Source organism: Oncorhynchus kisutch, linkage group LG13 (genome assembly GCF_002021735.2).
Source record: "Oncorhynchus kisutch isolate 150728-3 linkage group LG13, Okis_V2, whole genome shotgun sequence".
NCBI lineage: Eukaryota > Metazoa > Chordata > Actinopteri > Salmoniformes > Salmonidae > Oncorhynchus > Oncorhynchus kisutch.
In genome coordinates, this window is record NC_034186.2 from 5,492,932 (window position 1) to 5,503,623 (window position 10,692).

A 10,692-nucleotide genomic window follows, 5' to 3' on the forward strand; every position below is an offset into this window, starting at 1 on the left:
TAGCCCTCCCACCCCTCCCAGCTTTCCTAGCTCTCCCAGCCCTCCCCCACCTCCTAGCCCTCCCAGCCCTCCTTGACCTCCCGGCCCTCCCAGCCCTCCTGGCCCTCATAGCCCTCCCATCCCTCATAGCCCTCCCAGTCCTCATAGCCCTCCCATCCCTCATAGCCCTCCCAGCCCTCCTTGACCTCCCGGCCCTCCCGGCCCTCCCGGCCCTCCCGGCCCTCCCGGCCCTCCCGGCCCTCCCGGCCCTCCCTGCCCTCCCATCCCTCATAGCCCTCCCAGTCCTCATAGCCCTCCCAGCCCTCATAGCCCTCCCAGCCATCCCAGCCCTCATAGCCCTCCCAGAGTCCCAGCCCTCCCAGCCCTCCCTCACCTCCCAACCCTCCCAGCCCTCCCTCACCTCCCAGCCCTCCCAGCCCTCCCAGCCCCCCTAGCCATCCTAGCTCTCCCAGAGTCCCAGTCCTCCCAGTCCTCCCAACCCTCCCAGCCCTCCCTCACCTCCCAGCCCCCCCAGCCCTCATAGCCCTCCCAGAGTCCCAGCCCTCCCTCACCCCCAGCCCTCCCAGCCCTCCCTCATCCCCCAGCCCTCCCAGCCCTCCCTCACCTCCCAACCATCCCAGCCCTCCCTCACCTCTCAACCCTCCCAGCCCTCCCTCAAATCCCAGCCCTACCAGTACCACCTGCTCTCAGTTTGTTTTCTCCTTCATATTTCCACAAAGCCCTGATATTTCATTATTTCCTCTCTCTTCCCTTCCAGGGTACTGACTGAGAGCCTTCTAGGGTGCTGATTGAGAGCCTTCCAGGGTACTGACTGAGAGCCTTCTAGGGTGCTGATTGAGAGCCTTCCAGGGGTACTGACTGAGAGCCTTCTAGGGTACTGATTGAGAGCCTTCCAGGGTACTGATTGAGAGCCTTCCAGGGTACTGATTGAGAGCCTTCCAGGGTACTGATTGAGAGTTCTCCCCTCTTTCTCCCTTTCTCCATTTATTTCTCCTCCCTTATCTAACTCCCAATCTCTCAATTAAACTCAATACAGTAAGGTATAGAGGGGTGGTTGAGACAGACAGGGAGTAATAGAGACAGACAGGGGGTAGTGGGGACAGACAGGGGGTAGTGGAGACAGACAGGGGGTAGTGGAGACAGACAGGTGGTAGTGGAGACAGACAGGGGGTAGTGGGTATGTTGGGGTAGTGGAGACAGACAGGGGGTAGTGGAGAGAGACAGGGGTAGTGGGTATGTTGGGGTAGTGGAGACAGACAGGGGGTAGTGGAGACAGACAGGGGTAGTTGAGACAGACAGGGGGTAGTGGAGAAAGACAGACAGGGGGTAGTGGAGACAGACAGGGGTAGTGGGTATGTTGGGGTAGTGGAGACAGACAGGGGGTAGTGGAGACAGACAGGGGTAGTTGAGACAGACAGGGGTAGTGGAGACAGACAGGGGGTAGTGGAGACAGACAGGGGGTAGTGGAGAAAGACAGACAGGGGGTAGTGGAGACAGACAGGGGTAGTGGGTATGTTGGGGTAGTGGAGACAGACAGGGGGTAGTGGAGACAGACAGGGGTAGTTGAGACAGACAGGGGTAGTGGAGACAGACAGGGGTAGTGGAGACAGACAGGGGGTAGTGGAGACAGACAGGGGGTAGTGGAGACAGACAGGGGGTAGTGGGTATGTTGGGGTAGTGGAGACAGACAGGGGGTAGTGGAGACAGACAGGGGTAGTGGAGACAGACAGGGGGTAGTGGAGACAGACAGGGGGTAGTGGAGACAGACAGGGGTAGTGGAGACAGACAGGGGGTAGTGGAGTCAGGACAGGGGGTAGTGGAGACAGACAGGGGGTCGTGGAGACAGACAGGGGTGGTGGAGGACAGACAGGGGGTAGTGGAGACAGACAGGGGGTAGTGGAGACAGACAGGGGGTAGTGGAGACAGACAGGGGGGTAGTGGAGACAGACAGGGGTAGTTGAGACAGACAGGGGGTAGTGGAGACAGACAGGGGTAGTGGAGACAGACAGGGGGTAGTGGAGACAGACAGGGGGTAGTGGAGAAAGACTGACAGGGGTAGTGGAGACAGACAGGGGTAGTGGGTATGTTGGGGTAGTGGAGACAGACAGGGGGTAGTGGAGACAGACAGGGGGTAGTGGAGACAGACAGGGGGTAGTGGAGACAGACAGGGGGTAGTGGAGACAGACAGGGGTAGTGGGTATGTTGGGGTAGTGGAGACAGACAGGGGGTAGTGGAGACAGACAGGGGGTAGTGGAGACAGACAGGGGGTAGTGGAGACAGACAGGGGGGTAGTGGGTATGTTGGGGTAGTGGAGACAGACAGGGGGTAGTGGAGAGAGACAGGGGTAGTGGGTATGTTGGGGTAGTGGAGACAGACAGGGGGTAGTGGAGACAGACAGGGGTAGTTGAGACAGACAGGGGGTAGTGGAGAAAGACAGACAGGGGGTAGTGGAGACAGACAGGGGTAGTGGGTATGTTGGGGTAGTGGAGACAGACAGGGGGTAGTGGAGACAGACAGGGGTAGTTGAGACAGACAGGGGTAGTGGAGACAGACAGGGGGTAGTGGAGACAGACAGGGGGTAGTGGAGACAGACAGGGGGTAGTGGAGAAAGACAGACAGGGGGTAGTGGAGACAGACAGGGGTAGTGGGTATGTTGGGGTAGTGGAGACAGACAGGGGGTAGTGGAGACAGACAGGGGTAGTTGAGACAGACAGGGGTAGTGGAGACAGACAGGGGTAGTGGAGACAGACAGGGGGTAGTGGAGACAGACAGGGGGTAGTGGAGACAGACAGGGGGTAGTGGGTATGTTGGGGTAGTGGAGACAGACAGGGGGTAGTGGAGACAGACAGGGGTAGTGGAGACAGACAGGGGGTAGTGGAGACAGACAGGGGGTAGTGGAGACAGACAGGGGGTAGTGGAGTCAGACAGGGGGTAGTGGAGACAGACAGGGGGTCGTGGAGACAGACAGGGGTGGTGGAGACAGACAGGGGGTAGTGGAGACAGACAGGGGGTAGTGGAGACAGACAGGGGGTAGTGGAGACAGACAGGGGGTAGTGGAGACAGACAGGGGTAGTTGAGACAGACAGGGGGTAGTGGAGACAGACAGGGGTAGTGGAGACAGACAGGGGGTAGTGGAGACAGACAGGGGGTAGTGGAGAAAGACTGACAGGGGTAGTGGAGACAGACAGGGGTAGTGGGTATGTTGGGGTAGTGGAGACAGACAGGGGGTAGTGGAGACAGACAGGGGGTAGTGGAGACAGACAGGGGGTAGTGGAGACAGACAGGGGGTAGTGGAGACAGACAGGGGTAGTGGGATACGAAGGGGTAGTGGAGACAGACAGGGGGTAGTGGAGACAGACAGGGGTAGTGGAGACAGACGGGGGTAGTGGAGACAGACAGGGGGTAGTGGAGAACAGACAGGGGTAGTGGGTATGTTGGGGTAGTGGAGACAGACAGGGGGTAGTGGAGACAGACAGGGGGTAGTGGAGACAGACAGGGGGTAGTGGAGACAGACAGGGGGTAGTGGAGACAGACAGGGGGTAGTGGAGACAGACAGGGGTAGTGGAGACAGACAGGGGTAGTGGAGACAGACAGGGGTAGTGGGCATGTTGGGGTAGTGGAGACAGACAGGGGGTAGTGGAGACAGACCAGGGGTAGTGGAGACAGACAGGGGTAGTGGGTATGTTGGGGTAGTGGAGACAGACAGGGGGTAGTGGAGACAGACAGGGGGTAGTGGAGACAGACAGGGGGTAGTGGAGACAGACAGGGGGTAGTGGAGACAGACAGGGGTAGTGGGTATGTTGGGGTAGTGGAGACAGACAGGGGGTAGTGGAGACAGACAGGGGGTAGTGGAGACAGACAGGGGGTAGTGGAGACAGACAGGGGGTAGTGGAGACAGACAGGGGGTAGTGGAGACAGACAGGGGTAGTGGGTATGTTGGGGTAGTGGAGACAGACAGGGGGTAGTGGAGACAGACAGGGGGGTAGTGGAGACAGACAGGGGGTAGTGGAGACAGACAGGGGGTAGTGGAGACAGACAGGGGGTAGTGGAGACAGACAGGGGGTAGTGGAGACAGACAGGGGTAGTGGAGACAGACAGGGGTAGTGGAGACAGACAGGGGTAGTGGGTAGGTTGGTAACGTCATAGTTAACAGCCCTTTAGAACTGGGAGTGTTTTAATTACACTATAGGAGCTAATGACTCTCCCTCTCTCTCTCTCTCTCTCTCTCTCTCTCTGTCTCCCTCTCTCTCTCTGTCTCCCTCTCTCTCTCTCTCTCTGTCTCCCTGTCTCTCTCTCTCTCTCTCTCTTCTCTCTCTCTCTCTCTCTCTCTCTCTGTCTCTCTCTCTCTCTCTCTCTCTCTCTCTCTCTCTCTCTCTGTGTGTCCTCTCTCCCTGTGTCCTTAGCCCCACCCCTTTCACACTGTACCACTGTACCCTCTCTCTCTCTTTCCCTCTCTCTCTCTCTGTCTCTCTCTCTTTCCCTCTCTCTCTCTCTCTCTCTCTCTCTCTCTCTCTCTCTCTCTCTCTCTCTCTCTCTCTCTCTCTCTCTCTCTTTCCCTGTTCTCTTTCCCTGTCTCTCTCTCTCTCTCTCCCCTCTCTCTCTCTCTCTCTCTCTCTCTCTCTCTCTCTCTCTCTCTCTCTCTCTCTTTCCCTGTCTCTCTCTCTCTCTCCCCCTCTCTCTCTCTCTATGTCCTCTCTCTCTCTCTCTCTCTCTCTCTCTCTCTCTCTATGTCCTCTCTCTCTCTCTCTCTCTCTCTCTCTCTCTTTCACACTTCTCTCTCTCCCACAATATACCTCTATCAAGACATTTAGACCACCAGAAATGAAGGAAAATATGGCCAAGAAATTCAGTGATTCTTTAATTGAACGCGTTAAAATGGAAATTAGAATAACATGGATAGTAAGAAACAGTATTTCATGGTTTTTGAGAGCAATTCAAATCTAGTTTCAGTAACATCCCCAGGTGTCACGGGACTCTAGGAGTGATGGGTTGGAATCAGGCGCAGAGAGCAGGGTTCCTGATTTTATTCTCCGGTCACGCATAGAACAGACCAGCCCAAAACACAGGACCAAACAGTCCGGAGAATACACACATGAAAACTACAATCCAACAGAGTAACAGAAAACAATCCCGCACAAAACAAGGGCGGGACAACCTACTACATATAGGGAGGCTAATTAAACTAAAATACACACAGGTGAAACTAATAAGACAAAACCAACAGACAAACGGAAAAGGGATCGGTAGCGGCTAGTAGGACAGTGACGACGGGGAGCCAACTTCGGTGGAAGTCGTGACAGTACCCCCCCCCCCTGACGTGCGGCTCCCGCAGCGCGCCGCCACCGGCCTCGAGGACGAGCCGGAGGACGAGGCGCTGGGCAATCTGGGTGGAAGCGGTGGAAATCTCTCAGGAGAGAAGGGTCCAAAATGTCCCCCACCGGAACCCAGCATCTCTCCTCTGGACCGTACCCCTCCCAGTCCACGAGGTACTGTAGGCCCCCCACCCGGCGTCTCGAATCCAGAATGCCACGGACCGTGTACGCCGGGGACCCCTCGATGTCCAGAGGGGGCGGAGGGACCTCAGGCACCTCACCTTCTTGCAGGGGATCAGCCACCACTGGTCTGAGGAGAGACACATGAAACAAGGGGTTAATACGGTAATACCTAGGAAGTTGTAACCTGTAACACACCTCGTTTATTCTCCTCAGGACTTTGAACGGCCCCACACACTGTGGCCCCAGCTTCCGACAGGGCAGGCGGAGGGGCAGGTTTCGGGTCGAGAGCCAGACCCTGTCCCCCGGTGCAAACACGGGGGCCTCACTGCGGTGCTGGTCAGCGCTCCTCTTCTGCCGTTCTCCAGCTAACCTTAGCGAGTCCTGGACGGCTTTCCAGGTGTCCTTGGAGCGCTGTACCCATTCCTCAACCGCAGGAGCCTCAGTCTGGCTCTGATGCCATGGGGCCAGGACCGGCTGGTAACCTAACACACACTCAAAAGGGGACAAGTTAGTTGAGGAGTGGCGTAGGGAGTTCTGAGCGAGTTCAGCCCAAGGAACATACCGTGCCCACTCACCAGGCCGGTACCGGCAATAGGACCGCAGAAACCTGCCCACATCCTGGTTTACGCACTCCACCTGCCCATTACTCTCGGGGTGAAAACCTGAGGTTAAGCTGACCGAGACCCCCAGTCTCTCCATAAACGCCCTCTACACTCTGGACGTGAATTGGGGACCCCGATCAGAAACAATGTCCTCAGGCACCCCATAGTGCCGGAAGACATGGGTAAACAAGGCCTCCGCAGTCTGCAGGGCCATAGAGAGACCGGGCAACGGGATGAGACGACAGGACTTAGAAAACCGATCCACAACGACCAGGATCGTAGTACGTCCCTGGGACGGGGGAAGGTCGGTAAGAAAGTCCACCGATAAGTGTGTCCACGGCCGTTGTGGAACGGGGAGGGGTTGTAACTTAGGGGAGTTAGGGGAGGCCGGCTCTAACCGTGAGCCCTCTCTATCTCCGCGTCCACCTTCCATACCATCGGTGCCACGAGACATGAAGGTGGAATGATGGGAGTTGGCTCAACGGACCGCTCCTCGGTATCATAGAGGCGGAACAGCGCGTCGGCTTTGGTGTTTTGGGAGCCTGGCCGGTATGAGATGGTAAACCGAAACCTGGTGAAAAACATGGCCCATCTAGCCTGACGTGGATTTAGTCTCCTTGCTGCCCGGATATACTCGAGATTACGATGGTCAGTCCAGATGAGAAAAGGGTGTTTCGCCCCCTCAAGCCAATGTCTCCACACCTTCAGAGCCTTGACTATAGCTAACAACTCCCGGTCCACCACGTCATAGTTTCGCTCCGCTGGACCGAGCTTGCTCGAAAAGAAGGCACAAGGGCGGAGCTTGGGTGGCACGCCCGAGCGCTGGGACAGCACGGCCCCGACCCTCACCTCGGACGTGTCCACCTCCACTATGAACGCTAAAGAGGGGTCCGGATGCGCCAACACGGGCGCATTGGTGAACAGCTCCTTCAAACGACTGAAAGCTCTGCCCGCCTCTGCTGACCAACGCAAGCGCACCGGTCCTCCCTTCAGCATTGAGGTGATGGGAGCAGCCACCTGAACAAAACCCCGGATAAACCTCCGGTAGTAATTGGCAAACCCTAAAAACCGCTGCACTTCTTTCACCATGGTTGGAGTCGGCCAATTACGCACGGCTGTAACGCGGTCATCCTCCATCACCACCCCGGAGGTGGAAATACGATAACCCAGGAAGGAAACGGACTGTTTGAAAAACTCACATTTCTTCGCCTTGCAATACAGGTCATGCTCCAGCAGTCGCCCAAGTACCTTACGCACCAGAGACACATGCGCCGCGCGTGTGGCAGAATAGATCAAGATGTCATCGATGTACACTACCACTCCCTCCCCGAGCAGGTCTCGGAGAATCTCATCTACGAAGGATTGGAAGACGGCTGGAGCATTCTTCAACCCATATGGCTTAACGAGGTACTCACGCACCAGAGACACATGCGCCGCGCGTGTGGCAGAATAGATCAAGATGTCATCGATGTACACTACCACTCCCTCCCCGAGCAGGTCTCGGAGAATCTCATCTACGAAGGATTGGAAGACGGCTGGAGCATTCTTCAACCCATATGGCTTGACGAGGTACTCATATGTAGTACTAAATGCGGTTTTCCACTCATCTCCTCCCCGGATACGTACCAGATTATACGCACTCCTCAGGTCCAGTTTTGTGAAGAGGCGCGCCCCGTGAAATGATTCCACCGCCATAGCGATGAGAGGTAGTGGGTAACTAAACGCCACTGTGATGGAATTTAGACCTCTATAATCAATGCACGGACGCAGACCTCCATCCTTCTTCTTCACAAAAAAGAAGCTTGAGGAGACGGGTGATGCGGAGGGCCGAATGTACCCCTGTCCCAGCGATTCAGCAACATATGTTTCCATGGCTACTGTCTCCTCCTGGGACAATGGATACACGTGACTCCTAGGAAATGCAGCGTTCTCCAGAAGGTTTATCGCGCAGTCCTCTCGACGATGGGGTGGTAATTGGGTCGCCCTCTTTATACTGAAGGCGATAGCCAAATCGGCATATTCAGAAGGAATGCGCACTGTAGAAACCTGGTCTGGACTCTCCACCGTAGTCGCACGAACGGCAACTCCTATACACCTGCCTGAACACTCCTCTGACCACCGTAGCCTCCCTAACTACTCCTGACCCTAATGGTCGGCTATCTAAGGAGTGCACGGGGAAAGGTAGGTCTAACGACACTAGGGGAATCCCTAGCCTTAACGCGAGCCCACGATCCATGAAATTCCCAGCTGCGCCTGAATCGACTAGCGCCTTATGCTGTAGAGAGGGAAAAACCCAGGGAAAGAAGTTAACACATACATATGACCAACAGGAAGCTCTGGGTGAGTCTGGTGCTTACTCACCTGGGGTGATCGAGTAGTGCTCCGCCTGCCCTCCCGACTCCCAGACGAGTTCCTCCAGCACCGGTCGGCCGTGTGCCCTCGCCGACCACAACTGGTACAGGAGGACACTCCTCCTCCGGTCCCCCTCGAAGCCACCCCTCCTAACTCCATAGGGATAGGGGCAGGAGGGCTGGGAAGTGGAAATGACAGGACCTGATCCGAACGCCCGCGGACAGCCAGCAGGTTGTCGAGACGGATAGCCAAGTCAATGTGTTCATCCAGTGTGAGGGTGGTGTCCCGACATGCTAGCTCCCTGCGGACGTCCTCCCTGAGACTGCATCGGAAATGATCTATCAGGGCCCTGTCGTTCCACCCTGCTCCTGTGGCCAAGGTCCTGAACTCCAGGGCAAAGTCCTGCACGCTCCTCGTCTCCTGACACAGGTGGAATAGCCGTCCCGCCGCCCGACCCTCTGGTGGATGGTCAAACACAGCTCGGAATCGGCGGGTGAACTCTTGGTAATTATCCCTCGCCGAGTCCGGACCATTCCACACTGCGTTGGCCCACTCGAGGGCTCGCCCAGTCAAACAGGAGACGAGGGCGCTCACGCTCTCCTCTCTGGAGGGAGCAGGATGCATGGTAGCCACGTACAGTTCCAGTTGTAGGAGGAAACCCTGGCACCCCGCCGCCGTTCCATCATACCTCCGTGCGAGCGTCAGCCGAAGAGCCCCGGAGCCAGATGTGGTTGCAGGAACAGGAGGTGCTGAAGGAGGGGGTGCTGGAGATGAGGTGGGAAGGCCACTCCTCTCCCATCGATCCATCCTCTCCATCATTTGGTCCATGGCCGAACCAATCCTATACAGAACGCTGGTATGATGGAGGACCCTCTCCTCCATCGATGGGAGAGGAGATGCGGCTGCTCCTGCTGATTCCATGTATTTATTTTTTGGGTGCGGGATTCTGTCTCGGGATACTAGGAGTGGTGGGTTGGAATCAGGCGCAGAGAGCAGGGTTCAGTATATCGTGATTTTATTCTCTGGCCAAAAAACGGTCACGCCAACATACAGGCCGCATAGAACAGACCAGCCCAAAACACAGGACCAAACAGAGGAGAATACACACATGAAAACTACAATCGAACAGAGTAACAGAAAACAATCCTGCACAAAACAAGGGCGGGACAACCTACTACATATAGGGAAGCTAATTAAACTAAAATACACACAGGTGAAACTAATAAGACAAAACCAACAGACAAACGAAAAAGGGATCGGTAGCGGCTAGTAGGACGGTGACAACGACCACTGAGCACCGCCCGAACAGGCAGGGGAGCCAACTTCGGCAGAAGTCGTGGCACCAGGACAGTTTGCTACGTAGTTATCGTAGGGAAAGAGTACTGAATTGAAGAAACTGAATCACATTTCTGACAAATAGCATAGTTATTGATATTTCAGTCTGTCATCAGTAGTGATAAATATATTTTGTGGCTTTATAAGGTCCAGTGATTGGCATGAGGTTTATATTACTGTTTTTAATGGTAAATTGTCATGACTCTTAGTACAAAACTCAAAACACATTTTCAATTGACTAAAGTACAACACACAAAATCATGCCAAGGACTGATCATCCATTATAATTCTAACCTATACAGACCAGGGACTGATCATCCATTATAACTCTAACCTATACAGACCAGGGACTGACCATCCATTATAATTCTAACCTATACAGACCAGGAACTGATCATCCATTATAATTCTAACCTATACAGACCAGGGACTGACCATCCATTATAATTCTAACCTATACAGACCAGGGACTGATCATCCATTATAACTCTAACCTATACAGACCAGGGACTGACCATCCATTATAATTCTAACCTATACAGACCAGGGACTGATCATCCATTATAATTCTAACCTATACAGACCAGGGACTGACCATCCATTATATTTAACCATGTTTGTTCACTTTGTTTACAGACATTGGAGTAAAACAAGTTTATATTTTAGGTTCTGATGGGGTACAACAGTTGAACTAAGCTCACGAGGCATTAATAAGTTCTTCAAGAATCAATGGGTATACAATGGGTATACAATGGGTATACAATGGGTATACAATGGGTATACAATGGGTAATCAATGGGTATACAATGGGTATACAATGGGTATACAATGGGTAATCAATGGGTATACAATGGGTATACAATGGGTAATCAATGGGTATACAATGGGTATACAATGGGTATACAATG